A 13,368-nucleotide genomic window follows, 5' to 3' on the forward strand; every position below is an offset into this window, starting at 1 on the left:
ACAGCATGACGCATTCAGGCGGTTCCGTTTTGTAGTGACCAATGGTCGGCTACCAGCCCTGTAAGACGAGGTCATCAAGACCTGTCGCAAATAGTATGCTGTCATGAAATGCAGAGTTTGGTTTAATTTCAGATTATGTGACGTCATTACACTTCTGTAAAATAACTTATTTCATTGACTTACATTTAAATTTGAATTATTGAACAATTACGTCGACAAAAAAAAACATGAATGTATTTAATTTGAAATCGGGTCATATTTGGAGACGACGGGGGAAACCCGGTCTCAGAATTTGCGAACCTCCTCTCAGGGCTATCTAGTCACAGAGACACAGATCACCAAGTTTCAATTCAGACGTCATACTCCGCGCACTCCGTCTGAATGAACAGAGATAACAGCGAGGCGTCCAGAATGTTATGTGCTCCACGAAGAGAAAGACGACAAACTTGTGAACAGATACCACGTGACAGCTAAAACGTCAGCATTTACAAGACAGCCGTAATCAGTGGAACAGTCGTAGGAAATTCACATGTTCATGGAAAATTAATATGAATTTGGAAGCAATGCCCTAAACGAAGTTCCACAGAGTCAATAAATAATTCGTTGGATAGTTAAAAGCAAAATGAGAAACGAAACAGCTGATGAAACGGGAGTTGTGCTAATGAGACACACATTATACTCCTTATGTCAGCAGAAAGTCGTGCTGGAAATTACAAAGCAGTGGAGTAATTTTCATTGATTGAGCATCAAATGGCAACATGATCAAGGTACCTCGAAAGGTTGGCCACGTTTATATGTAATGTAATTGCTATTATAAAACGGCGTGCAATGATATTATCATTTCGTTCTTTCACAGCATAGCTTGTGTATTGTTTTGTGCCTTAAACCGAAATAACATGGATCGCATAGAGATAATATATATTTTAATTCCCTTAGTTTGCGATGACAGCTAAGGAAGACTCAATCTCAAATGGAAAGAGTGAGAAAGAGTGAAAGAGAAAGAGATTGAGAGAGTGGGAGTGAGAGGGAGAGAGATGGAGAGTGAGAGAGAGAGAAAAAGAGAGATAGAGACAGACAGAGACAGAAAGAGAGAGAGAGCGAGAACCACGAGAACAACCATTGATACTTCGGGTTTTAAGTAATACCTGCAAGGCATCGAGCTCCTCGTCCCTGCAGTAAAATGTCACAGTATTATTGTGGGAATTATGCCAAGACTGCCAGAGGTCGGAGAGAAATATCACGGCACAGAACGGACTCAGCTGGACTGTGCCTACTGTGTCTTTACAGTCTCCGGCAAGTTTTACGTGAAATAGTATCTCTGCAACCGCTGCTGATGAAATCGTCGTGAAGGGTCGCGACCTGCTGAGTTTTGCCAACACAGTATGAGTGGTATTGTCATGATCCTGTCCATGAAGTCCGTATACCGGTTCATGGTCCGGTCCATTATTCCTTATTCCAGGTTTTCTAGTTTTCCCTTGTTCTGTTGAGTGCTCTAACTGAGGCATCTGATTCTCAATTTGTGCTGGCTATGTAAATAGCTCCTGGGGTCAGCTTCATTTGCTGGACTGTTCCTCTCCCTTCCGTTCACCTTCCTCCAGAAGGCTTTGCCGGAAGCTTTTCCCTGAAGCCTTGCTTGCTACCTCGCCTGCGTCCTCGCCTGTGTCCTCGCCTGTATCGCTGTCAAGTTCTACCGTTGGAGCAAGGCAGGAGCCTATCTGTGTCTAGATAAGATCTGTCTGTCATTGTTTGGAACTGTCTCTGAGTCCACGCCTTCGCTAGGTAGGTCCGGCCGTTTGCCGTTACCTTGAGTTCGGAACCTTATCTCTGTGTTCTATGTACCAGTCTCGGCCCTATGTTTGCTCCCTAGAAGGGGTACCGGCTCTGTATTCCATGTCCCTGTGTACCTGTCTCTCTCAAGACCAAGGCTCTGTGTTCCTGTTCTCTCAAGACCAAGGTCTGTGTTCCAGTTCTCTCAAGACCAAGGCTCTGTGTTCCAGTTCTCACAAGAACAAAGCTCTGTGTTCCTGTTCTCTCAAGACCAAAGCTCTGTGTTCCTGTTCTCTCAAGACCAAGGCTCTGTGTTCCTGTTCTCACAAGACCAAAGCTCTGTGTTCCTGTTCTCTCAAGACCAAGGCTCTGTGTTCCTGTTCTCACAAGACCAAGGTCTGTGTTCCTGTTCTCTCAAGACCAAGGCTCTGTGTTCCTGTTCTCTCAAGTCCAAGGCTCTGTGTTCCTGCCCTCTCAAGACCAAGGGTCTGTGTTCCTGTTCTCTCAAGACCAAGGCTCTGTGTTCCTGTTCTCTCAAGACCAAGGTCTGTGTTCCTGTTCTCTCAAGACCAAGGCTCTGTGTTCCAGTTCTCACAAGACCAAAGCTCTGTGTTCCTGTTCTCACAAGACCAAAGCTCTGTGTTCCTGTTCTCTCAAGACCAAGGCTCTGTGTTCCAGTTCTCACAAGAACAAAGCTCTGTGTTCCTGTTCTCTCAAGACCAAAGCTCTGTGTTCCTGTTCTCTCAAGACCAAGGCTCTGTGTTCCTGTTCTCACAAGACCAAAGCTCTGTGTTCCTGTTCTCTCAAGACCAAGGCTCTGTGTTCCTGTTCTCACAAGACCAAGGTCTGTTTTCCTGTTCTCTCAAGACCAAGGCTCTGTGTTCCTGTTCTCTCAAGTCCAAGGCTCTGTGTTCCTGCCCTCTCAAGACCAAGGGTCTGTGTTCCTGTTCTCTCAAGACCAAGGCTCTGTGTTCCTGTTCTCTCAAGACCAAGGTCTGTGTTCCTGTTCTCTCAAGACCAAGGCTCTGTGTTCCTGTTCTCACAAGACCAAGGTCTGTGTTCCTGTTCTCTCAAGACCAAGGCTCTGTGTTCCTGTTCTCTCAAGACCAAGGCTCTGTGTTCCTGTTCTCTCAAGACCAAGGCTCTGTGTTCCTGTTCTCTCAAGACCAAGGCTCTGTGTTCCTGTTCTCTCAAGACCAAGGCTCTGTGTTCCTGCCCTCTCAAGACCAAGGCTCTGTGTTCCTGTTGTTACGTACTCATGCAACAATAAATATAGATGAGATAGGCAAGGGTTTTTATAACAAATAACACGTTTATTAAACACTGAAAACAAACCCCCTCAAAAGTAAACAAACTCAAACGTAACCGGAACTCAGCTGCTGTGCGGCAGATTCACAGTTCTTAATAGCGTTGCATGTTCAAACAGTTCTTAAAGCGGTATTGGAAAAAAAAAACAGTTCTTTAAAGCGGTATGCCGAAAGGTCAAAAGCTCACAGTCCTTTTAAAAGGAGAGATTTTTTAAAGCGATTTAAATTCTCTTCCACGTCGATGTCCTTCGATTCCCCGGCGTCGAACTTTCCCACGAAGAATTTTATGAAATATAACGGCTTAAAAAAACACTGACCTTTCGTCCACACTCTGTCCTCAATCTCCCGCTATCCCAGCGGAGATTAACACGAGAACAGTCAACGAAATCCTTCCGAATGAGGATCAAATAAGTTCGTAACCAATCCACCGTCGAAAATCGATTCTCCTCGATTTTTATCTTCCAAACTTTTATCTTCACTCTCCACAGCAAAGGAACTGTTGGCGATAACCTTCTAAACTTTACGCATTATATAAAACTTCATTTTTCAACTAAACTGCGTCATCACATTAAATCACGCAGTGACATGAAGTCAGCTTGGCAAATCCCGCCACGAACTGCCACACCCGACAGGGGGGGGGGTCTTCCTTTTATATCCTGTAAAAAAAATCTGTCACATGACCTCTACTGGCGGGAAAATGACATCACTCCACCATCACAAGACCATTACCTCAAGTCCAGTATAACTTCAACCCCAGTCACGTGACAAGGGTACCACTGTCACGTGTCACGGGTACGTAACACTGTTCTCTCAACACCAAAGCTCTGTGTTCCTGCCCTCTCAAGACCAAGGCTCTGTGTTCCTATTCTCACAAGACCAAGGCTCTGTGTTCTGTTCTCACAAGACCAAGGCTCTGTGATCTGTTCTCACAAGACCAAGGCTCTGTGTTCCTGCCCTCTCAAGACCAAGGCTCTGTGTTCCTGTTCTCTCAAGACCAAGGCTCTGTGTTCCTGCCCTCTCAAGACCAAGGCTCTGTGTTCCTGCCCTCTCAAGACCAAGGCTCTGTGTTCCTGTTCTCTCTAGACCAAGGCTCTGTGTTCCTGCCCTCTCAAGACCAAGGCTCTGTGTTCCTGCCCTCTCAAGACCAAGGCTCTGTGTTCTGTTCTCACAAGACCAAGGCTCTGTGTTCTGTTCTCACAAGACCAAAGCTCTGTGTTACTGCCCTCTCAAGACCAAGGCTCTGTGTTCCTGCCCTCTCAAGACCAAGGATCTGTGTTCCTGCCCTCTCAAGACCAAGGCTCTGTGTTCCTGCCCTCTCAGGACCAAGGCTCGGTGTTCTGTTCTCACAAGACCAAGGCTCTTTGTTCTGTTCTCACAAGACCAAGGCTCTGTGTTCCTGCCCTCTCAAGACCAAGGCTCTGTGTTCCTGCTCTCTCAAGACCAAGGCTCTGTGTTCTGTTCTCACAAGACCAAAGCTCTGTGTTCTGTTCTCACAAGACCAAAGCTCTGTGTTCCTGCCCAATCAAGACCAAGGCTCTGTGTTCCTGCCCTCTCAAGACCAAGGCTCTGTGTTCCTGCCCTCTCAAGACCAAGGCTCTGTGTTCTGTTCTCACAAGACCAAGGCTCTGTGTTCTGTTCTCACAAGACCAAAGCTCTGTGTTACTGCCCTCACAAGACCAAGGCTCTGTGTTCCTGCCCTCTCAAGACCAAGGTTCTGTGTTCCTGCCCTCACAAGACCAAGGCTCTGTGTTCCTGTTCTCACAAGACCAAGGATCTGTGATCCTGTACTCTCAAGACCAAGGCTCTGTGTTCCTGCCCTCTCAAGACCAAGGCTCTGTGTTCCTGCCCTCTAACAAGACCAAGGCTCTGAGTTCCTGTTCTCACAAGACCAAGGATCTGTGATCCTGTACTCTCAAGACCAAGACTCTGTGTTCTTGTTCTCACAAGACCAAGGCTCTGTGTTCCTGCCCTCTCAAGACCAAGTCTCTGTGTTCCTGCCCTCTCAAGACCAAGGCTCTGTGTTCCTGCCCTCTCAAGACCAAGGATCTGTGTTCCTGCCCTCTCAAGACCAAGGCTCTGTGTTCCTGTTCTCTCAAGACCAAGGCTCTGTGTTCCTGCCCTCTCAAGACCAAGGCTCTGTATTCCTGCCCTCTCAAGACCAAGGCTCTGTGTTCTGTTCTCACAAGACCAAGGCTCTGTGTTCCTGCCCTCTCAAGACCAAGGTTCTGTGTTCCTGCCCTCACAAGACCAAGGCTCTGTGTTCCTGTTCTCACAAGACCAAGGATCTGTGATCCTGTACTCTCAAGACCAAGGCTCTGTGTTCCTGCCCTCTCAAGACCAAGGCTCTGTGTTCCTGCCCTCTCACAAGACCAAGGCTCTGTGTTCCTGCCCGCTCACAAGACCAAGGCTCTGTGTTCCTGTTCTCACAAGACCAAGGATCTGTGATCCTGTACTCTCAAGACCAAGACTCTGTGTTCTTGTTCTCACAAGACCAAGGCTCTGTGTTCCTGCCCTCTCAAGACCAAGGCTCTGTGTTCCTGCCCTCTCAAGACCAAGGCTCTGTGTTCCTGCCCTCTCAAGACCAAGGCTCTGTGTTCCTGCCCTCTCAAGACCAAGGATCTGTGTTCCTGCCCTCTCAAGACCAAGGCTCTGTGTTCCTGTTCTCACAAGACCAAGGCTCTGTGTTCTGTTCTCACAAGACCAAGGCTCTGTGTTCCGTTCTCTCAAGACCAAAGCTCCGTGTTTAGGTGCCTCAAGATCGAGTCAAGGCTTCGGGTTCTTATCCTGTCCATGTGCCTCGTCCCTAGTCCTAAAGACAACCCTCAAGGAACCCAAGCCCCACCTATTCCTGTAGCCAAGCCTCGAAGAACTCAAGACCGGCCAAGTCCTGCAGCCAAGCCAGGAAAAACCCACGTCTCGTCTAGTCCTGCAGCCAAGCCTCGAAGAAATCAGGTCATGCCCAGTCATATAACCAAATCATGTCTTCGCCTAGTTCCGGGGTCCGAGCCCGAAGCAAGACCTAGATTCCGGGTCCTTATCCAGTCTCTGGTTCGGATTCCAAGGCCAAGTCTGCGTTCCTGTCCCTGCTGTAGTCTAGTCCATTTCAGGTCTTTCAGTGTCTGTGTCCTGCATTTGCGTCCTCTCCCAGCGCCCACCTTATGACAGGTATTTTCCTGCCTGCGTGTTTAGTGAGCATATTTATACATTTCCGGCTTTCAATTGTGTTAACAATAAAACAACGCGGTAATATATAAGACCATAGGTTCATAAGATATCGGAGCAGAAGTAAGCCATCCGGCACATCGAGTCTGCTCGGCCATTTAATCATGGCCTGATCCAATTCTTCCAGTCATCCCCACTCTCGTCAATTCACACTATACCCTTTGATGCCGTGGCTAATCAAGAACCTATCCAATTCCGCCATAAATACACCCAATGGCTTGGCCTCCCCAGCAGCATATGATAACAAATTCCACAGATTTACCACCCTCTGTCTGAAGTAACTTTTCTGCATCTCAGTTCAGAATGGATGTCCTTCAATTCTGACGTCGTGCCCTCTTGTCCCGGAATCCCCGCCCATAGGAAATAAGTTTGTCATATCTAATATGTTCAGGCCTTTTAACATTCGGAGTATTTCTATGGGATTCCCCCTCATTCTCCTCAACTCCACATAATACAGCCCAAGAGCTGCCAGACGGTAACCCTTTCATTCCTGGAATTCTTCTCGTGAATTTTCTTTGAACCCTCCCTAATGTTATTACATCCTTTCTAAAATACGGAGTCCAAAACTACACACAATACTCCATGTCTGGTCTCATGAGTGCTTCATAGAACCTCAACGTCACATCCCTGCTCTTATATTCTATCCCTCTAGAAATGAATGCAACATTTCTTTCGCCTACTTCACAACCGACTCAACTTGGAGATTTACCTTTAGGCTATCTGGCACAAGGACTCCCAAGACCCTTTGCATCTCTGCATTTTGAATTTTCTTGCATATAAATAATAGCCTGCCCGTTTATTTCTTCCAGCAAAGTGCATGACCATACACTTTCCAACATTGTATTTCATTTGCTGCTTCTTTGCCCATTCCACTGAACTATTTAAGTCTCTCTGCAGACTCGCTGTTTCCACAACACCACACGCTCCTCTTTGTATCTTTGTATCACTGGCAAATTTAGCCACAAATCCATTAATACCGTGGTCCAAGTCATTGACATACATCGTAAAAAGTAATGCTCCCAACTCCGACCCCTGTCGAATCCAGTGAATCCATTATTCCAACTCTCGTTTTATGCCAACCAGCTAATGCTCCATCCACGCCAGTAACTTCCCTATAATTGCATGTGCTCATATCTTGCTAAGCAGCCTCATGTGCGACATCTTGTTAAAAGCCTTCTAAAAATTCTACGTCGACTGCGTCCCTTTGCCAACCCTACTGGTAATTTCCTCAAAGATTTGTAGTATGCTTGGCAGGCAGTATTTTCCTTTCACGAAAACATGCTGGCTATCTTGTCATGTGCCTCCAGGTATTCCGTAATCTCATCCTTAATAATCGATTCCAACAACTTCCCAAACAGTGGTCTATAGCTTTCTTTCTGCTGCCTATCACGCTTCTTAAATAGCGTAATAACATTTGAAATTTTCCAGGGTAATAATAATATTATATTATATTATATTATATTATATTATATTATATTATATATTTGGGTAATATTGCATTAATTACATAAATGTATGAATCACCACAATCATATCCCCATGAAAAATTAATTCATTCAATTAACGAGTATTGCATTTCGAATATAAATTAACGGAGATGTTTTCTTTCCATCATTCAATAACAGAGAAGAGCAATTGGACAGCATGGACCCCTTGTGCAACAAGATACAGTTAATCTACGATGCCCTCAGTGCAGTACCACGACATTACATTACCTGGCACACCTACTGCTGCAAGCAGAGGCAGTAAATTCTGAAGAATTTGGAAATTGTGGAGTATCCTATTTTCCACCTGAAGCAGTGATATGTTGTACAAATTGGCCCATCTGCCTACATCCAGCGATTCAAGGTGTTCTTATACATCAGACGAACCGTGGTTAGAACAGTTAGTAAACAAAAACGCAGTGTCAGCTATTTTTACCCACTGTGTCATTGTCTATCATATTCAGCTGTACAAGGGGAATTAGATGGACCTTCACCTGATGTTGCTTCGGTTCATTTCCAGTGGAGAGGGTCTGTGCAATTCTCTTTCGTAGTGCTTACAGCGTGAAACATTCATTTCATCATTACACTATTCATTTTATTTTTTGAAAACAGATTTTATCTCCATCAGTTACAGTTCAATTATAACATTGGTAGTAACAGGTCGACCAATATTGAAGCGAGTTCAATGTAGGTGAAATATACACTCTGCACTCCGAGAAGGGGACAATGTAGTCTCAGATTTGTCTGAGTGTTGTCAGAAATGCTCCGCACAAGCAACCTGATGACGATGAAAACCACAGATTCGCTATCCACAGGCTGGTGGGTTAATTGTCCCATTTCCTCAAGTAAAGCCGAAACATTGGATGCCCTTACTGCACCACAAACCAATCTTAATGCCTGTGCTTTCAATACATCCACAGATGCTGCCTGACCTGCTGAGTTCATCCTGCAATTTGTTGATTTCCAAAAACAACATTTGTTTTGATGCTTGCTCTGGAATAATCTAATGTGTACATGGGGGTATCAACGGGGTTAGTGTGCGCACAGATGTGTAGGTGCGTGCAGACTCGGTCAACTGTACGGCACCGAAGAGTGCGGTGGAACAGAGGAATATGGGAACACTGACTCATAATTATATGAAAGCGACGTCACAAGCAAATGGGGTCGTTCTCGAGCTTCTGGCACATTGGCCTTCAAAAATCAAAGTAGGGAGAAGGAAAACAAAACATAGAAACATAGAAAACCTACAGCATTGTATAGGCACTTCGGTTCACAAATCTGAGCCAACATGTACTTACCTCAGAACTGACTAGGTTTACACATAGCCCTCTATTTTGATGTGCTCCATGTACCGATCCCGGAGTTTCTTAAAATAACCTATCGTTTCCGCCTCCACCACCGCCGCCGGCAACCCAATTCACACACTCACCAATTCCGCGTGAAAAAAAAAAAAATCTTCTGCGGTTGGAATGAGGCACAACAACGCAAGCCCGTGCAGGTCAGCCAGTGAGAACAGCGGGAAGAGTTTAAAAAGAAGACAGCTTACAGAGTAAGAGTAGAAGGAGTAGAGGGAGAGAGAGTAGGAAGGCTTTGGTTCAGCAGAGATTAGGCGATAATGGGTCATGGCGAGGTAGGTCATCTGTTCAGAATACAGTCAAAGTTTGTGCGTGAAGCCGATTTTCTGTGCTGGGAGTCAGATGAGGGAGGTCCTGGAGATTCCAGGCCTTCTGGACAGCCACATCTGCACCAGGGGCATCGAGCCGCAGATCCTTAGAGATTTAGGGAAATGGAGCTGCAGCTCGTTGCAGTTCGTCTGATCAGGGAGAGTGAGGAGGTGACAGAGAGGAGCTATAGGCAGGTTGTCACACCAGGACCCAAGCAGCCTGAGAAGTGGGTAACAGTTAGGAGAGGCAAAGGCAAGAGGCAGTTGCTAGAGAATACCCCAGTGGTTGTTCCCCTTAATAATAAGTACTCAAAATGTCCGACCTGGGGGAAGCAACAGTGGTCACGTCTCTGGCACAGAGTCTAACCCTGTGGCTCAGAAAGAAAGGGAAAGGAACAGGATGGCAGCAGTGACTGGTGACTCTATAGTTAAGGTTATAATAGGCGATTCTCGTGGACGCAGGGACGCGGATGGTAGTTTGCCTCACAGGTGCCAGGGTCTGGGATGATTCTGATCGCGTCCACGATATCTTCAAGATGGAAGGGAAACAGTTAGAAGTCGTGGTGCATATTGGTGCCAACGAGATAGGGAGAAAAATGGAGAAAGTCTTAAAAACAGACTACAGGGAGTTAGGAAAGAAATAGAGAAGCAGGACCTCAAAGGTAGTAATCTCGGGATCACTGCCTGTGCCACGTGAGATGAGTATAGGAATAGAATGTGGTGGAGGATAACTGCGTGGCTGAGGGATGGGATCAGGGGGCAGTGTTTCAGGATTATGGATTATTGGGACCCTTTCTGGGGCAGGTGTGACCTGTACAAAAAGGATGGATTTCTCTTGAATCCCCGGGGGGCCAATATCCTCGCGGGGACGTTTGCTGAGGCTATTGGAGAGAGGTTTTTTTTTGCTGGTGGCTGGTATCCGAATTGAAGTGACGGAGGTAAGGGAAGTTGGCTCCCGAATAGAAAAAGCTTGGAGACAGTGCGAAAGGGAGGATAAGTAGGTGATAAACAAGGGACGCGCTCAGATCGATGATTTGAGATGCGTCTATTTTTATGCCAGGTGTATTATGAATAAAGCGGATGAACTTTAAGCGTGGATTAGCACCTGGAGCTATGATTCTGTGGCCATTGCAGAGACTTCGATGTAGGGGCAGGAACGGCTACTTCAAGTGCCAGGCTTAAGATGTTTCAGAAATGACAGGGAGGGTGGAAAACATAAGTTGGGGCGTGGCACTGCTGTTCAGAGAGAGTGTAATGGCTGCGGAGAAGGAGAAAATCATGGAGGGTTGTCTACGGACTCTTTGTGCGTGGAGGTTAAGGATAGAAAGAGGTAAAAATCTCTACCGGTTAAAGAGAATGCTTTGTAAGAAGACTTCCTTACCAGCTCTCCATAATAGCCCCACTGCAGTTAATAAGTCACATTTCAGTAACAGCTTTGTGGCCAGCAGCAATATAACAATTTGGAAGCCGATTCTTATTACATATTAAGTCCTCAAAAACGTATGCTGACACTCTGATCTGTGACAATCATTCCTTTTTCCCTGGCCTGAATGATACTGTTTTTTGTTACACCTGGAAACAGAGAGGTATCTGTAGAATACCTCTAATAGTAACTTTGCCTCATTTGTGCAGTTACAAGCAGTTTACAATATCCCTACATCTAGTTTTTTTTTAGATACTGACAAGTTCGAGATTATGTCAGGAAATATATATCTAATTTCGAGGTTTTAGATAAACATGAGTCCCTCAATGCAATAAATAAACTTGATCCTGTTACTCGAGATACGGTATTCCATTTTTATCAGATCCTACATAATGGAGCACGGGTGAATACTACCGGTCTTACACAGGCATGGGTGGATGAATAAGGTATAGAACTGACAGAGTACGTCTGGGATGAGTGCTTAAAGAGTATACATAATTCTTCGGTCAACCTCAGACACAGACTTATACATCGACTCCATTATTCCAAAGAAAATTTGATAGCTTCTACCCAGATGTTTCGCCAGTTTGTAATAAATGTAAATCTGAGAACAGTAACTTGTCATATTCATTCTGGTTATGTTCTAAGCTTTATGCATACTTGAAAAGCATGTTTCTCCGAAGCTTCTGGAAAGCGATGGGAACCAGACCCGCTCATAGCCATCCTTGGAGCAACAAGCTCCTTATTTGCAGCCAATATGTATGAAAAACTGTCTGTATTGTTTGGAATGATGATTGCTAAGCAGGTAATCCCGTAGATGTGGAAAATGGACTCTGTGCCTACGTACAATCTGTGGCTAAGAGAACTGGCAAACATATTGCATTTGTAGACGCGGAGACCGTGTAATAAGGACAGTTGGGACATCTTAGAGAGGATATGTCGCCCTGTATTGGACTTTCTTATGGGTTCAGGACTGAGGATTTTGGTGCGGTGCAGATCTGTTGTGTATGTTTTCACTTGCCTTTATATTTTTATTTATTTTGCTGCTCAATATTTAATTTGATTTTGCTATGGTTGTGGTTTTTGTGGATGTGCTGTATTTTCTTGTTTGTTAGTTTTTTTTTCCAATTCCGTTCAAAAAAATGTAAATAATAAAAAGAAAACAACAGCTCTACCGGGTGTTTCCTATAAACCACACAAAAGTAACAGGGACATCGAGGAGCAGATAAGCAGACAGATTCTAGAAAGCAGTTGTGATGGAAGATTTTAATTACCCAGATATTGATTGGCATCTCCCTATAGTGATGGGTTTAGATGAGGTGGAGTTTGTTATGTATGTTCAGGGAGGTTCCTTGACACAATATGTAGGTAAGCGTCCAGAGGAAAGGCTGTACTTAATCTGTTATTGCGAAATTAACCAGGTAAGGTGTCACGTCTCTTAATGGGAGAGCATTTTGGAGATAGTATTCACAATACTATCTCCTTTGCCATAGTATTAGAGAGGGTAGGTACAGAAAAGACACGTAAAAGTTTATTTGGAGTAAGGGGAAATATGAGGCTATCATGCAGGACATAGAAGGGATAAATTGGAAACGGATGTTTTCAGCAAACGTACGGAAAAATGCGGCAAATGTTCAGTGGATGTTTGCGTGGTATTCTGCATAGGTACAATCCAATGAGACATGGAAAGGATGGTAGGGTACAGGTACTGTGATGTGCAATGGCTGTTGTAAATCCAGTCAAGAAGAAACGAAGAGCTTAATAAAGATTCAAAAAACTAGGTAATGTTGGGAATCGAGCGGGTTATAAGGCTAGCAGGAAGAAGTTTAAAATGAAAGGAGGAGACCTGGAAGGGGCCATGAGACGACCTTGGCGGACAGTCATTCTACAAGTATGTGATGAGCAAGAGGATAAGACGTGAAAGAATAAGACCAATCAAGTATTGCAGTGCAAAAGTGTGTATGAAACCGGAGGAAATAGCAGAGTTACTTAATGAAGACTTTACTTCAGTATTCACTACAGAAAAGGATTCTGGCGATTGCAGGGATGACTTGCAGGTGACTAAAAAGCTCAGCCTACAGATAGTAAGAAAGGGGATGTGCAAAGGATGTGGATAGCATCAAATTTAATACGTTACCGTGTCCGGACAGGATATACACAAGGCTAAAGTGGGAAGCGCCGGAGGAGAATGCTGAGGCTCTGACAATGATGCTTGCATCATCAATGAGGACGGAGGAAATGCCTCTATAAATGGTTATAAATCCCGCCACTCAGAATCTTCTCCATCGACGTACCAAACACTGAAGTAAGATTCACTGGTTATAATTTACTGGGCTTTCCTTACTCACTTTCGTGAATAAGGGAACAACATACAAAATACCTCAGTCCTCCGGAACCTCTCACTACTCATTGCCGATGCAAAGCTCATCACCAGAGTCTCAGCAATATCCTCCCTCATTTCCCTCAGTAGCCCAGCGTACATGGCGTACATCCCGTCCGGTC

This window comes from Hemitrygon akajei, chromosome 1 (assembly GCF_048418815.1).
Source record: "Hemitrygon akajei chromosome 1, sHemAka1.3, whole genome shotgun sequence".
NCBI classification, from domain to species: Eukaryota; Metazoa; Chordata; class Chondrichthyes; order Myliobatiformes; family Dasyatidae; genus Hemitrygon; species Hemitrygon akajei.